General features: G+C 39.8%; 1 protein-coding gene across 1 annotated transcript in view; it reads right to left on the bottom strand.

Moving 5' to 3' along the window:
• Nucleotides 1–13,295, bottom strand: part of GFRA1 (GDNF family receptor alpha 1) — a 269,475-nt gene that overhangs the window by 170,287 nt on the left and 85,893 nt on the right.

Raw genomic sequence — 13,295 nt, 5'->3', positions numbered from 1 at the left:
TGTCACAGGAATCATCAGGAAGAATGATTTTGAGAACTTGGGAAAATGCCAGGGCCTAAAAAATGTGAAAAGTAAAGGCCAAAGTGATGCCAAGTATGACTCCTAAGCCAAGAGAGTAGTTCCAGCGGATTCAAGCAACAAATCAGAGCACACTGCTAGGAATAACTAATTTACTGCACAGTACCCTCAAACTCCCAAGCCTATAGTCAAGACTCAAGGCTGAGGAAGATATACCACCGATAGGGGAGAAGGGACACACACACACACACACACACACACACACACACACACACACACACTCAAGCACTATAAGTAACTTAATATTATTTTTAAAAAGTAACATACCATAATTAAGAGTAGCACCATTAAAACTATGCATGTTTTGAAAATAATTGGGAAAAATTCTTTGAATTTCATATAACTGTAACAATTTATCTGCTATTTATTAAACCACTGTGGATATCTGAAAAAGTTATAATGATTGCATTAACTTCAACAAATAGATGCCTGAAAATGATCTTTTGCAGATTTATACAGGTCTCAAAAACCAGGCTGTTTTAATAAGTAGCAGATATGTTTCATATACAGGGCGGGGCATAACCTTTTCCTAGGGGGTCACAGCAAGATCGACAGCAGTTTACAACTTCCGCGACACCTCATTTTAAAGCCCATAAAAAACTGAATTGAATGAGCTATTAAATGTTAAATTTGCTTTAAGAATGGCTGGAAAATTCGATTCGGAAGAACAAAGGATCATTGACAGAATAAAATGCATTGCCTTTCGAGAGGCTCGCGATGCTGGAGCCAGATCTCAATTCGCCAGATCTCAATCCGGCAGAGAACATTGGGGCCATAATTAAGGATGAAGTGGAAGCTCTGATGATTCAGGAGCAAGGTCAAAATCGATATTCGGTTGAAACTTTGAGAATGAATTTGGAAACTGTGTTGAAAAATCTGGAAAATCGAACGGAACTGTTTGAAGATTTGTTGTGTTCTTATCCACCTCGTTTGAATGCTGTTCGAAGGGCTAATGGTGGTCATACTGACTATTAAATCGTGTCAATAAACTCAGTTTTTGATGGGCTTTCGAATGGTGTATGAATTATTTGTGTTGTTATTACAAGTGTTGCTGTGACCCCCTAGGAAAAGGTTATGCCCCGCCCTGTATGGTTACATGAGATTTTAAATGTTTTTCAAATCACGTTCAACTATGCAGAGTCTTATGTATCATAGTCTCTAACAATAATACTGTATATGTATATGTATTTACTGTATATGTTGTCCTTGACTTATGACCGCAATTGAGCTAGCTGTTAAATCAGTTGTCACATGACAGCTGATTTTTTTAAAAAAATCCATAATGGTCATTGTTGTGACTCAGCAGAAGTTTGCTGTGAGTTGAGTCGGGATGCAGGAATAACAATGCAGCTGGGGCTCGTTAGTGTGGTCTTCTGAAGATAAAAGGACTGATGGTGCCACGCCCTGGTTGCAGAAGTCAACGTTCATCGTTCATCGGTCATGGTTTGCTTGTGAGAGACACTTGGATAGGTGATTTGCTTTCTGTAACCCTGATTCAAGGAGACACTTGGAGAAGTGATTTGCTTTGTAAGAGAACTTTGTTTTTGCATTCTGTTATCTTCTTTCCAGAGACTTTATTTATGTTTATTTTTGGGCTCGCAGCCAGCGTGAGCCGAGGCTGATAAAGTTATTTCCTTTTAAGTCTGTCTGCCTGTCGTCTTTGAACGAGCGAAGAAGGGGGGACAGAACAGGTCATTAAGCAAATGGTAGTCATTATGTCAACCCATTGTCCACAAGGAGTGGAAGTGTATTAGCTATTAAGATGAAGAAGTAAATGCTGAAGGCAGGGGGGTTGGCAAAAAAAAACCCACTGTAAATCATGGCTACCTAACCACAGGATGCTGCAAATAGCCATGAATGTTGAGTGTCCAAAATATGATCACATGACCGCAGGGAAGGGTCAGTTATCAGAATTTTGAATCTATAAGTACCATTTTTTGAGTCTGATTTAACTTTGAACAATTGCTAAGTCAAGGATCACCTGTATGCTGAATTTATAAACTACAGATTCAAATATTTCAAAAACAGTATTATTAGAACAGACAGATACATTTCCAAATGTAGTGCTGTACATTATTCAATTGTTAAAGGCAAAATTTTGGGAAGAAAATAGGGTTTGTATTGTCACACAATTAGCAACTGAATGGAAACAATACGGTTTTGGGTTTTGTGTGAAATTACATCTTTGTAGAAAAGACTGTTGTCTTGTGCATATATTTCTTTTTCTTTTAAATCACATTCCACCTTAAAATAATCCAAGCTTGCGGTCTTTCTACTGTAATGCATTATTATTTATATTAGCTTGCCAGAAGTGAAAGTCATGAAAGAGAAAGGTTAACCATAACCTGATGTGTTTTTTCCTAATCGGTCAACAATCTGTACCAGCTATTTAGCTGATAGATGGAGTTCATTGTTTTGAAGCATCACTTGAGTATACTAAGAGTTCAGTCACTTTGCTAAATATTTAGTAAGCCACTGTTCCTCTGTCAGTTTCTATTGAAATCTTAGCCTCAGCACTTGCTTCTATAAATGATCATTACATATTAGTAGAGAAGAGTCACTTGAGTGTAAGCTTTGGTTCTCAGGTTGATCAAGAATCTAATGCCGTTGGGTAAATAAATCACAGCTTACAGTATCAGTCAAGGGAACCATACCCTTTCCATTCCATTATGAGAAAAAAGCAAACTCAGAAAATACCTGCCCTTAATGGCCACGTAGATCTATTTGTTCTAAATTGAAAATAGTTTACTTGCTGGAATTCTTGTATCGCTACAATTTTCATCGTAATACATCTTGCTAAAGAGCACTCAAATGAAAATCACTTTCAGTTTAGGATGCTACCATTCTGCTCCCTTCTATTACTGCATTTTGAGCCCACCTGTTTGCCTACTTATCCAGATCTTAAAATATTGCCTTTGAGGTCTGAATTTCACTTGCTCTTCTCTTAAGCTTCTGTGTCTTTCCTGGACTAGGCAACTCATTCTAGTAACCTTAAAAACCAAAGGCTTTAACCCACATACTTCTAGCATTGTGCCTCTTACTATTATTTAAACTAATAAAAACTGAGACTAGGCAACTCCTTATTCTATCCTTATGTTTATATATCAGTCCATTCTATTTTCACTGAGAATACACTGCTCTACAAGAAACCACCAGTGAACAGTATTAGAAAATATGTAAATATCTGTTTACAATTTCATGGCATACTTTCACCAGAAGGCTGAATTTGATTTGGTCCATTTAGTGCAAGAACAATTCAGTTAACAATGTAGTATTGCAAAACAGGTGATACGCATGTATATGAGCAGGGCCCCGGTGTTCTATACAGGGCGGGGCATAACCTTTTCCTAGGGGGTCACAGCAAGATCGACAGCAGTTTACAACTTCCGCGACACCTCATTTTAAAGCCCATAAAAAACTGAATTGAATGAGCTATTAAATGTTAAATTTGCTTTAAGAATGGCTGGAAAATTCGATTCGGAAGAACAAAGGATCATTGACAGAATAAAATGCATTGCCTTTCGAGAGGCTCGCGATGCTGGAGCGACGTTTATCAATCGAAAATGGATTGCAAACAAATTGAAACGTCATCCGGATTGGGTTACTGATAATTGGAACAAAACAGCCCAAGAATGTTTCACAAAATTTGGAGAAGGGCGTCCTCTGCAACTGTCCCAAGAAAGCAAAGCCATCATTGCAACTGGCAGTCGCAAACAACGAAAAGGAAACCGAAAAGTGGCCCAAGAAATCCTTCAAATTCGTGGAAAACGAATGACGTCTGGCCGGGAAATTCGCCAGATCTCAATCCGGCAGAGAACATTGGGGCCATAATTAAGGATGAAGTGGAAGCTCTGATGATTCAGGAGCAAGGTCAAAATTGATATTCGGTTGAAACTTTGAGAATGAATTTGGAAACTGTGTTGAAAAATCTGGAAAATCGAACGGAACTGTTTGAAGATTTGTTGTGTTCTTATCCACCTCGTTTGAATGCTGTTCGAAGGGCTAATGGTGGTCATACTGACTATTAAATCGTGTCAATAAACTCAGTTTTTGATGGGCTTTCGAATGGTGTATGAATTATTTGTGTTGTTATTACAAGTGTTGCTGTGACCCCCTAGGAAAAGGTTATGCCCCGCCCTGTATTTTCCTGACTTGTGGGAAATAGTTTGAGATGCTCCTTTCATTTTGAAAACAGCAGTGAAACTATTTTAGAGACTATACTACATTCTTAAGTAGTGGCAGTCTTAAAATGGCAGGAAAACATGTTATTAATTTTCTGTAATTTTTGCAGAAAAAAATTCTAGAACAGTGTTTCTCAACCTTGGCAACTTGAAGATGTCCGGACTTCAACTCCCAGAATTCCCCAGCCAGCGAATGGGAGTTGGAAGTCCGGACATCTTCAAGTTGCCAAGGTTGAGAAACACTGTTCTAGAAATTACAAAACTGAAGTTCAGTCAAGGAATTGGCAGTGGCCTGCTGACTACCTTGCTTTTGTTTCTCTATAATTCAGGGGTGTCAAACTGGCAGCCTGCAGGGCAGATACATCATATGCAGACCACGCCAAGCCAGCTCCACAAAGGGAAAAAATGTCATAAAAGGTCACATGATTGACGCGAGTTTGACACCCGTGCTCTACATCTAAGGCAATATGCCTACAAAGGGCTGCTTTCAATTTGGCACATTAGGTGTGTTGGAAAAAATATTTGAAAGCTAAGCCAACATCCATTTTAGCGGGAAAGTAGTCTCACCATTACAGAGAAGTGATAGAAAGATTAAGGTAAAAATGAGGAGAATATTTACGCTTTTGGCAAAGTTAAGCTGTAACGATTAAAAAGCAGGAAATCAAGCTATGTCTTATTAAGGGAAGTTAAACATGGGAAGTTTAGGGTTAGACATGCTCAAATTAGAAGTTTTGTGCCTATTTATGAAAGAATGTTGCACCCCTGATGAGAGATAAATGCACCAAGTGCTTCTGCCTTAGCTGTTTAATGAAGTTTTGAACTCAGAATTATGGCATCTGGTGTTTTGACCTGAGCAAGAAAAGAATGAAGAGGAAAATTATCCCAATGAGACTATCCATTACAAGAAAGAAGAGGCAACAGGTTGCAGTCAAGTCTCAAGGAAGTTGCATTGGTCCACAGACTGCAAATTGCCAACCTTTCTTTATATCTAGCTATCAGTCATCCTGTTACCATAACTTGTATATGTTGACAATTGATTATAACTGATTAACATATCATGTGGTACCATTACCTTAGCATAATCTTGATTCTCTCTTAAGATCAGCACAAATCATTTAAGCTTCAATGCTCAACATTCAGGAGCATTATCTAGCCAGTTCATTCCAGTTTGTTTGAACTAGGTGTTAAGTTGCTCTGCTGCATCTTCAAAAATACCGGAAACAGGATGAGCCAAACTTCCACCCAAGTGGAGAAAAAGCTTGAGTCCTCTTCTGTTGCAGAGAAGAGCAACAAAGATGATTAGTTGGCTGGAGGTTATGAAGAACAACTGCAGGAACTGGGTATGTCTAGTTTAATGAAAAGAAGGGCTGGGGGGGGGATATGATTGTAGTGTTCCATATTTGAGGGATTGCCACAAAGAAAAGGAGGTCAACCTATTATCCAGAGCACCTAAAGGCAAGACAAGAAGCAATGGGTGGAAACTAATCAAAGAAAGAAACAACATAGAACTGAGGAGAAATTTCCAGACGCAACAATTAATCAGGGGAACAACTTGCCTCTAGAAGCTGCAGATCCTACAATATTGTAGGTTTTAAACAAAAGATTGGAGAGCCAATTGTCTGAAATGGTATGGGGTCGCCTGCTTGACCAGCAAATCTTGGATTATAAAACTTCCAAGGTCCCTTGCAGCTCTGTTATTCTGTTATTGGTTACTCTGTTGTTATCCTCAGTTCTTTGAGTAGGGCTGCTATTAAATGCAATGGAATTGGCCAAATTAAAGAAGGCAAAATTCATGCCTGGATTATGGTCTAATTCAATTCTGTTCATCATTCTTTGGACAGTTGATAATGACATATTACACCCCCGCTCATGTTATTATTAGACTGCTGCATCAGATTATTCTCATTGTTTCTACTTAGGATGCCTGTTAATTTACATAATGAATATGAGTAATAAATATTTTATTATTGATTTCTAGTTTTCTGTATATCCTGCAGTCTCCAGATATTTCATTTTAGGTATGACAAGCAGTAATCCTCTAGGTAGAAACTAAACTTCCATACTGCAATGATGGCCCTTTTTGAATGACACACCAAAAATATGAATAACAATCCATAAATGCCTTAGAGAACAAATATGATATGCCTCCTGATACCAATTCTATCAGGCAAGCTGGCAGCTGCATTCTGTCCTTCTTCCTTTAGCTTTAAAGGATCATTTAAGAATCACTATATGTAAAGTGGACTATAATAATAACAGGCACATTGACATGAACAATACACATCAAAAGAAAATTATTCCCAATCATGTTATCACAGAAAATGGAAAAACCCTGGAGCTTTGGACAACTATTGCTTTTTAAGAATACCGACACAACTGGGATTCTTAAAAGCCTTTTTCAATTGTCAGCATGTCTTCCCATCACAGTAAAGAATTCCAATCCATTCCTATACTCTCTCTCTCACAATTCTTGGGAGTTACAGTGATTGACTGAACTGTTCAACGTCTTTAGCATTAGCATTCATGAATATGTGTGTGTTTATATGTACCAATATTGATGAGACAAACTAAGACGAAGTATTGATATATGCCAAAATGCACACTCACATAGTGAAAATGTATAGAAAGTAATTTAGAGGATACAGATTCTTGGAACCAGCGCAATTCTTTCATCTTCTTTTATACTCATACATATTTGATCCCCTACAGCTTTTAACTTTTGTGCTCATTTCATCTCCCTTTGTTGAAATGTAATTTTTTCCAGATCCAATCTGGGCCAGTCACCAGGACAAGAGGTTTACTCTTCGGAACTCTGTGTTGGAGGCATCTTCAGGGAACTCCTCTCTACTGGAATATGTGCTTTGGGCTAGTCTATGAGTCATATTTATTTATCAACATACCAATCAACCAATAGGAAGGCACCACATAAATATGACTCATAGATTAGCCCAAAGCACATATTCCGGTAGAGAGAAGTTCCCTGAAGATGGGCTCCAGCATGAGTCTGAAAGTTCAGAAGACTAAACCTCTGGTTCAAGTGACTGACTCAGATTGGATCTTGCAACATTATCCTGGGACATTCGTGTAATTTTTTCCTTTTTAGTGTTTCTCAAAACTGTTGGAAATGCATATCTCTCTTGGATTTCCCATATAGCATGGTCCTTCAGGTTGGAGATTGCACAGATTTGAATCTTAATACCTGGAAGATGCCAGGCTAGCAATGATGCCACTGAATTTCCAAATCGACCTCAAAATTTTATTTCGAACCCAGTTGTATCGACATCTTGTGAGATGCAATACAACTTACTACTATGGTTAGAAATAATAAAGTGACTGCTTGGAGTGATTGTTAGAAAAGTGACCTATCATAGAAGGTAGTGAGGTTTTAAGTTTTTAATTTATTATTTTTTCATGTTGATTGCCAGACAGAAGAGTCGGTCTACTTCTTTGTATCTCATGTGCCAACGTCATCTAAATGCCTTGGTTACTACCGGTATGATCTTGAATTTAAAGCTGCCACTTAATGCCCACATATTTTAATTTCTATATTCCCACAGGAGAGAAAACAGTCTTAAATTGTTACTCAAATGAATAAATATGGTGGGATCAGGGAAACAGAAGCCTCATCCACATGCAAATTTAAGCTGCCGTGTGTATTTTGGTTTACTATGTGTAAACTAATTCATTATTGCTTATTGTTGTCTGTGAACCTGGCTTGTTAAAAAAAAAAACCTCTGTGATTTAAAAAAAATATTCTAAGTGTTAAAAGAGAAAAAGTGTCCAAAGCAATATTTGAGCTTTATAACACACATAACCCACATGCCAAATGCAAGAATATATGGTGTTGTGTTTAAAAGGCTGGTCAAAGGGTTATTAAGAAAAAAAATGATTAAAAGCAGTGTCTGTAAAATAATATTTTATGTGTCTCTTAGCCTTGCCATCAAATAATATTTACTATAGTTATAACTATATAGTTATATTTCCACTTTTCATTTTGCAAAACAAAATGAATTCTTCCTATAGCAAAAGGTTTCTCAAGCAATGATAAAAGTAAATGCTTTCAAAACACACCAACCCCCCAAAAAAATTCACATTAGAGAAATTGTTTTGTCCACGATCACTTTCAATTATAGTTATATAAGGTGTTTGAAGTAGCATTAGTAGCACATTTTCAGGCAGAAGTGTGATATTTTTCCGCCTCCAGCTGATGGTGTCACTTGAGAGATGCTCATTTTGGGCTCAAAAAAATGGCTCTTTGCATGAACACAATCTGCAAGCCAGTAAGAATTGCTGGGTCAATGTTATAAAGTGTTATAAAAACTACAATGAGAACTTCATACAAGGCTTTGACAGTTACTTGAAAAGACAAGCATTAACACTATCGTACAGTGCCTTAAGCTAATTACAGTTATTTATTTTAAGAGTCTTATGATCAGCAATCCACTGGAACATGGCCTTCTTGATTTTTATTTCTGAGTCATCTAAATTGTTCAGATCAATTCAGGGTATATATGACCTGTATGATAGCCTTCCCACAAGCATTTTTCTCCAGATGTTTCAGAACCACAATTCCTCACCAAAATTTCTCTTCACAGAATAAACTGGTTGGGAAGAAGCCCAGTTCTGAAATTAATTCATAGTATTTGTAGTTATAAAAACCCTAATTTATTATGTAAGGCTTCCGAGTTTGGATTTTGTGGATATGTGATGTCCTGTATTTTATGTGAAGCTACTGTCCATGCTGAAAAACAATATAGTTGAAATTATATAAAGCAATTCAATGAGTAAGTGCTGTGTGATGGCAGTGAAGTCTGTCATAGCTCACTTACGTAGAGTGATAATTATAATGATGTGAAGGAGAAAAGAGGATTAATGTACAAGTGTTTCTACCCATATTAAGAATATGCATACCCACTCTCTCAATGTATTATAAGGGTAATTACTTCTTCCCAGAATTTTAGGACACTGTGAAAACATATTTAATGAAGTATTATTCTCATTGCATTTCCAACACAAAGATTTACTTTTTTTTTTCAACAAGTGCAATGGGGAACAGAAATTACAGTGTGGGTTTTTTAAAAAAAATTAAAAAGTCAAAGTCTATTGAAATGTGTGATGTGATGTCAAGACAGAATTTAATATTTTCAGATATGTTCTTTTGAATTATATAACTAATATCTAAAGTAACAGCTGGACAATGGAAAAGAATTATCATGGCCTTTTTATTACTAATAAACATTGTTCAACATTACATAAGCCAACAGTTCGGTTAGATTGAAGACACGATATTATAGGAGCCGAGATGGCGCAGTGGTTAAATGCAGCACTGCAGGCTACTGCTAGATCAGCAGTTCAGCGGTTCAAATCTCACCGGCTCAGGGTTGACTCAGCCTTCCATCCTTCCGAGGTGGGTAAAATGAGGACCCAGATTGTTGGGGGCAATATGCTGACTCTCTGTAAACCGCTTAGAGAGGGCTGAAAGCCCTATGAAGCGGTATATAAGTCTACTGCTATATATTACTTACAATTTAAGAATGATGCATAAGTTATATATGGTTAATTATAAACCACTGTTATTCTTTATTAAAACTATTGTAGCAAATGTTCTGTGCTTATGTATATAGTTGAATGCCTTACTGTTGTGTTGCTTTTTTACTTATTGTGAGGCTTTGTTTCTACTTTTTATTCTTTTTGTTTAATTAAATAAATGCCAATCATTTTTTTAGGAAATCTGCACATCTTTACCATTTCCAGGCTGCTGTATCTTTCTTACTCAATCAATTAAAAAAAAAGTAAATTACAATTTAGCCAAACCATGTTTAAAACCATAGCATCTTTCTCATAGCATGTCAGGTACAGAACTGTTGAAAAGGAATTAAAGAATTCCTTACGCATCTGTTTAAACCAAGCATGTCCAAAGTGCGGCCCGGGAGCCAATTGCGGCCTGTTTTCAAATTTTGAGCGACGCGTAGCCTCTTCTTCCCCTGGAGTTATTTGTTTAGTCTTTTATAAAATAGTTCATTTGCATTTAAGTTAATGGTTCAAAGAATGTCAGGCTGAATGGTCGGCCCCACACATTTTCACCTCACCAAATCTAGCCCTCCTTGCAAAATGTTTGGACGCCCCTGGTTTAAACCAACACCATGAATGGCAAAATATTGAATTGCACAGATACGTTTATTACATCAAAATACTATTAGCAAGATTTTTAAATTTATCATTCTAAATTTCAGACATAAAATGAAAACAGTCTCCAGTTACTTTGAAGTATGGAAATACATAGTGTTCTCCAATATTTCTTGAATACCGCTATAGAGATTTTATTAATAGGGAACAAAACAGCAAAGAAAGAGAAAAGCATGATGTCAGATATAGATTCTGACAGTTTCTAATTATTGATGCATCACTAAACAAAGCTTTGCTAACAGCCAAATGAGTTATTGCACTTACAAAATGAAGGCATGTGGCACATCTGATTAGTTTTACTTGCGCGTTATGATATTATATAATTCTAGCGAGCTGAAGTCTCATTGTCTTTGGGAGGAGAATGTGTTCCACTTTTTAGTGACATTAAAAGCTATATTGCTTCACTTCCAATTACTTGTTGAAATCTTCATGCAAATAAAACATGTTGAAAGCTCATGTTATTTATCAACCTATCTATTTCCATCTTTAATTGTAAGACAGTTCACTAGCAATGACATGCAAAGGAAATGATAGTTGGTTCTACCTGAACTGTTGTTTTAGGAGGTTTTGCAGGATTAGCCAGGATTGGGCATTGTGATGTCCAATTGGCCTTGAGACAGAGTTAATTTGAAGCCATGCCTCTGTGCTCCTTGCTTCTGGTTCTCAGTTTCAACGAGTCAAGACCACTGCAAAACACCTGAAAACACCTGAAATAAGGGAACACACCCTACCTCCTGAACCTCCCCAACCCCTGGACCAATGCTAGGGCGGAAACCTGGCTAATCCTGCAAAACCTCCTAAAACAACAGTTCAGGTAGAACCAACTGTCATTTTCCAGAGGAATTTTGCTGGATTAGCCAGGATTCGAACAAACCCAACTCAATGTCCCTTGGGGGGGCACTATTGGTCGTGGGCCCCTCATGCGCTACCACCTGTTGTAACACCTTACAACCAAACGCCGCATCAGCTGATGCAAACACGTCTAACTTGTAGTGCCTGTAAAGGGAAATGGGGACGCCCACATACCACCCTGAATATCTCCATGATAGGCGCCTGTGTAGCCCAGGCTGCCGAGGTAGCCGCACTCCTGGTGCAGTGTGCTGTGATACCCTGGGGCACTGGAAGGTGCTGAACCTCATAGGCCAATGCGATGGCCAGTTTGATTCAACTCCCTATAGCCGATGAGGACACCCTCTTTCCCAGGGAAGATGGATAAAAGGAAATAAAGAGTGCCTCAGACTTCCTGAGGCCCTATGTGCGCCTCAGGTAAATGCGCAAGGCACGCCTGACATCCAGCCAGTGGCAAAGGCGCTCCCTATCATGAGACGATGTCCAGACAAAAATCCGGTAATACCACCTCCTGCGACCTGTGGAAAAGGGAGTGAGTTAACCTTAGGAACAAAAATAATATCCAGTCGCAGGACAACCTGATTATTGTGGAATGTACAAAGATCTGACCTGGAGGACAACACCCCCAGTTTGGAGATGCGACAGGCTGAGGTGACCGCCACAAGGAACACTACCTTAAGGGTTATGAACTTCAGGTCAACCGTCCTCAGAGGTTCAAATGGTGCTCCTTTCAATGCTTGGAGAACCGTAGTGAGGCTCCATGTTGGAAACCTATGGACTACCGGGGGACAGAGATTCCCCGCACCCTTCAAGAACCTCTTAATTAACAGGGCCCAGGAAAGTGGAAGGAGCCCCTCTCCCAGAATAATCGGGGAGAGGGCCACCACCTGTCTCCTGGGGGTGCCATGTGAGAGCCCCCTATCCAATCCATCTTGGAGGAACTCCAAGACGTGCGGTACCGAAGCCTTGCGAGGATTCGCTCCCAAGACCAGCAACACTCTGGAAAGACCCACCAGGTGGAATCATAAATCCTAGTGGTAGAACCCTTGTGTGAAGCCTCAACTGTGGAGATCACCCTCTGTGAAAGCTGGGCTGCCCTTAGGCGCTCCCACTCAATCTTCACATGACTAGCTGCAGCCACTGTGGCTCGGGATGCACCAGGTTCCCCTGTCTGAGGTCCACATCCCTCCCCGAGACCCTCCCCGAGTGTGACACTGACAGGCACATTAGGTCCGCAAACCACACCCGGTGCGACCAGTAGGGCGCCACTAAGGTGAGCTCGACCTTCTCTGATATCACTTTCCGAACTACCCCAGGGAGAAGGGAGGAAAGGTGTAGAGCAGGTCCTCTGGCCACGGAATCCGAAGCGCGTTCCACTCCCTCCGTCCCCCGAGCCAGGAACTGAGAGAAAAACTGATCCACCTGAGCGTTCTGTGGCGTGGCAAATAGGTCCACCTCTGGATGGCTGAACCCAGAGCAGATGGCCTGGAACAGTTTCGGGGAAAGGCTCCACTCCCTGTGGTCGACCGTGGCCCAACTGAGCCAATCGGCTTGATGGTTGTTCACTCCTGTGATGTGCTTCGCCCTGAGTGATCGAAGATGCTTCTCCGCCCAGGCACCAAGTGCCATCACCTCAGTTTAAAGAGCCCTGGAATGTGTGCCGCCTTGTCGGTTGACATGGGCCTTCGCCACCACGTTGTCAGTCAGCACCAAGACATCTCGATCCCGAACATCGTCCTTGAAGTGCCACAATGCCAAGTGAACCGCTCGCAGTTACAGCAAATTTATATTGTGTTGGAGGTCCAACCAGGTCCAACGTCCCTGCGCCATCTGGGACCCCAAGAGAGCTTCCCACCCGTACAAGCTGGCATCTGTTGTCAGGATGAAGCACTCCGGCTCCCTGAACTCGCAGCCCTCGTGTAGCGCTGGGGAGAGCTACCACCTCAATGACAGCTGCACCTGTGGTGTCACTGGAACCTTTTCCTCGGAATTGCTGGAGTT

Source organism: Thamnophis elegans, chromosome 10, assembly GCF_009769535.1.
Source record: "Thamnophis elegans isolate rThaEle1 chromosome 10, rThaEle1.pri, whole genome shotgun sequence".
In the NCBI taxonomy this organism is placed as follows: Eukaryota; Metazoa; Chordata; class Lepidosauria; order Squamata; family Colubridae; genus Thamnophis; species Thamnophis elegans.
Note: the sequence above shows the minus strand (reverse complement) of the source record. Positions and strands in the feature narration are given on the sequence as shown.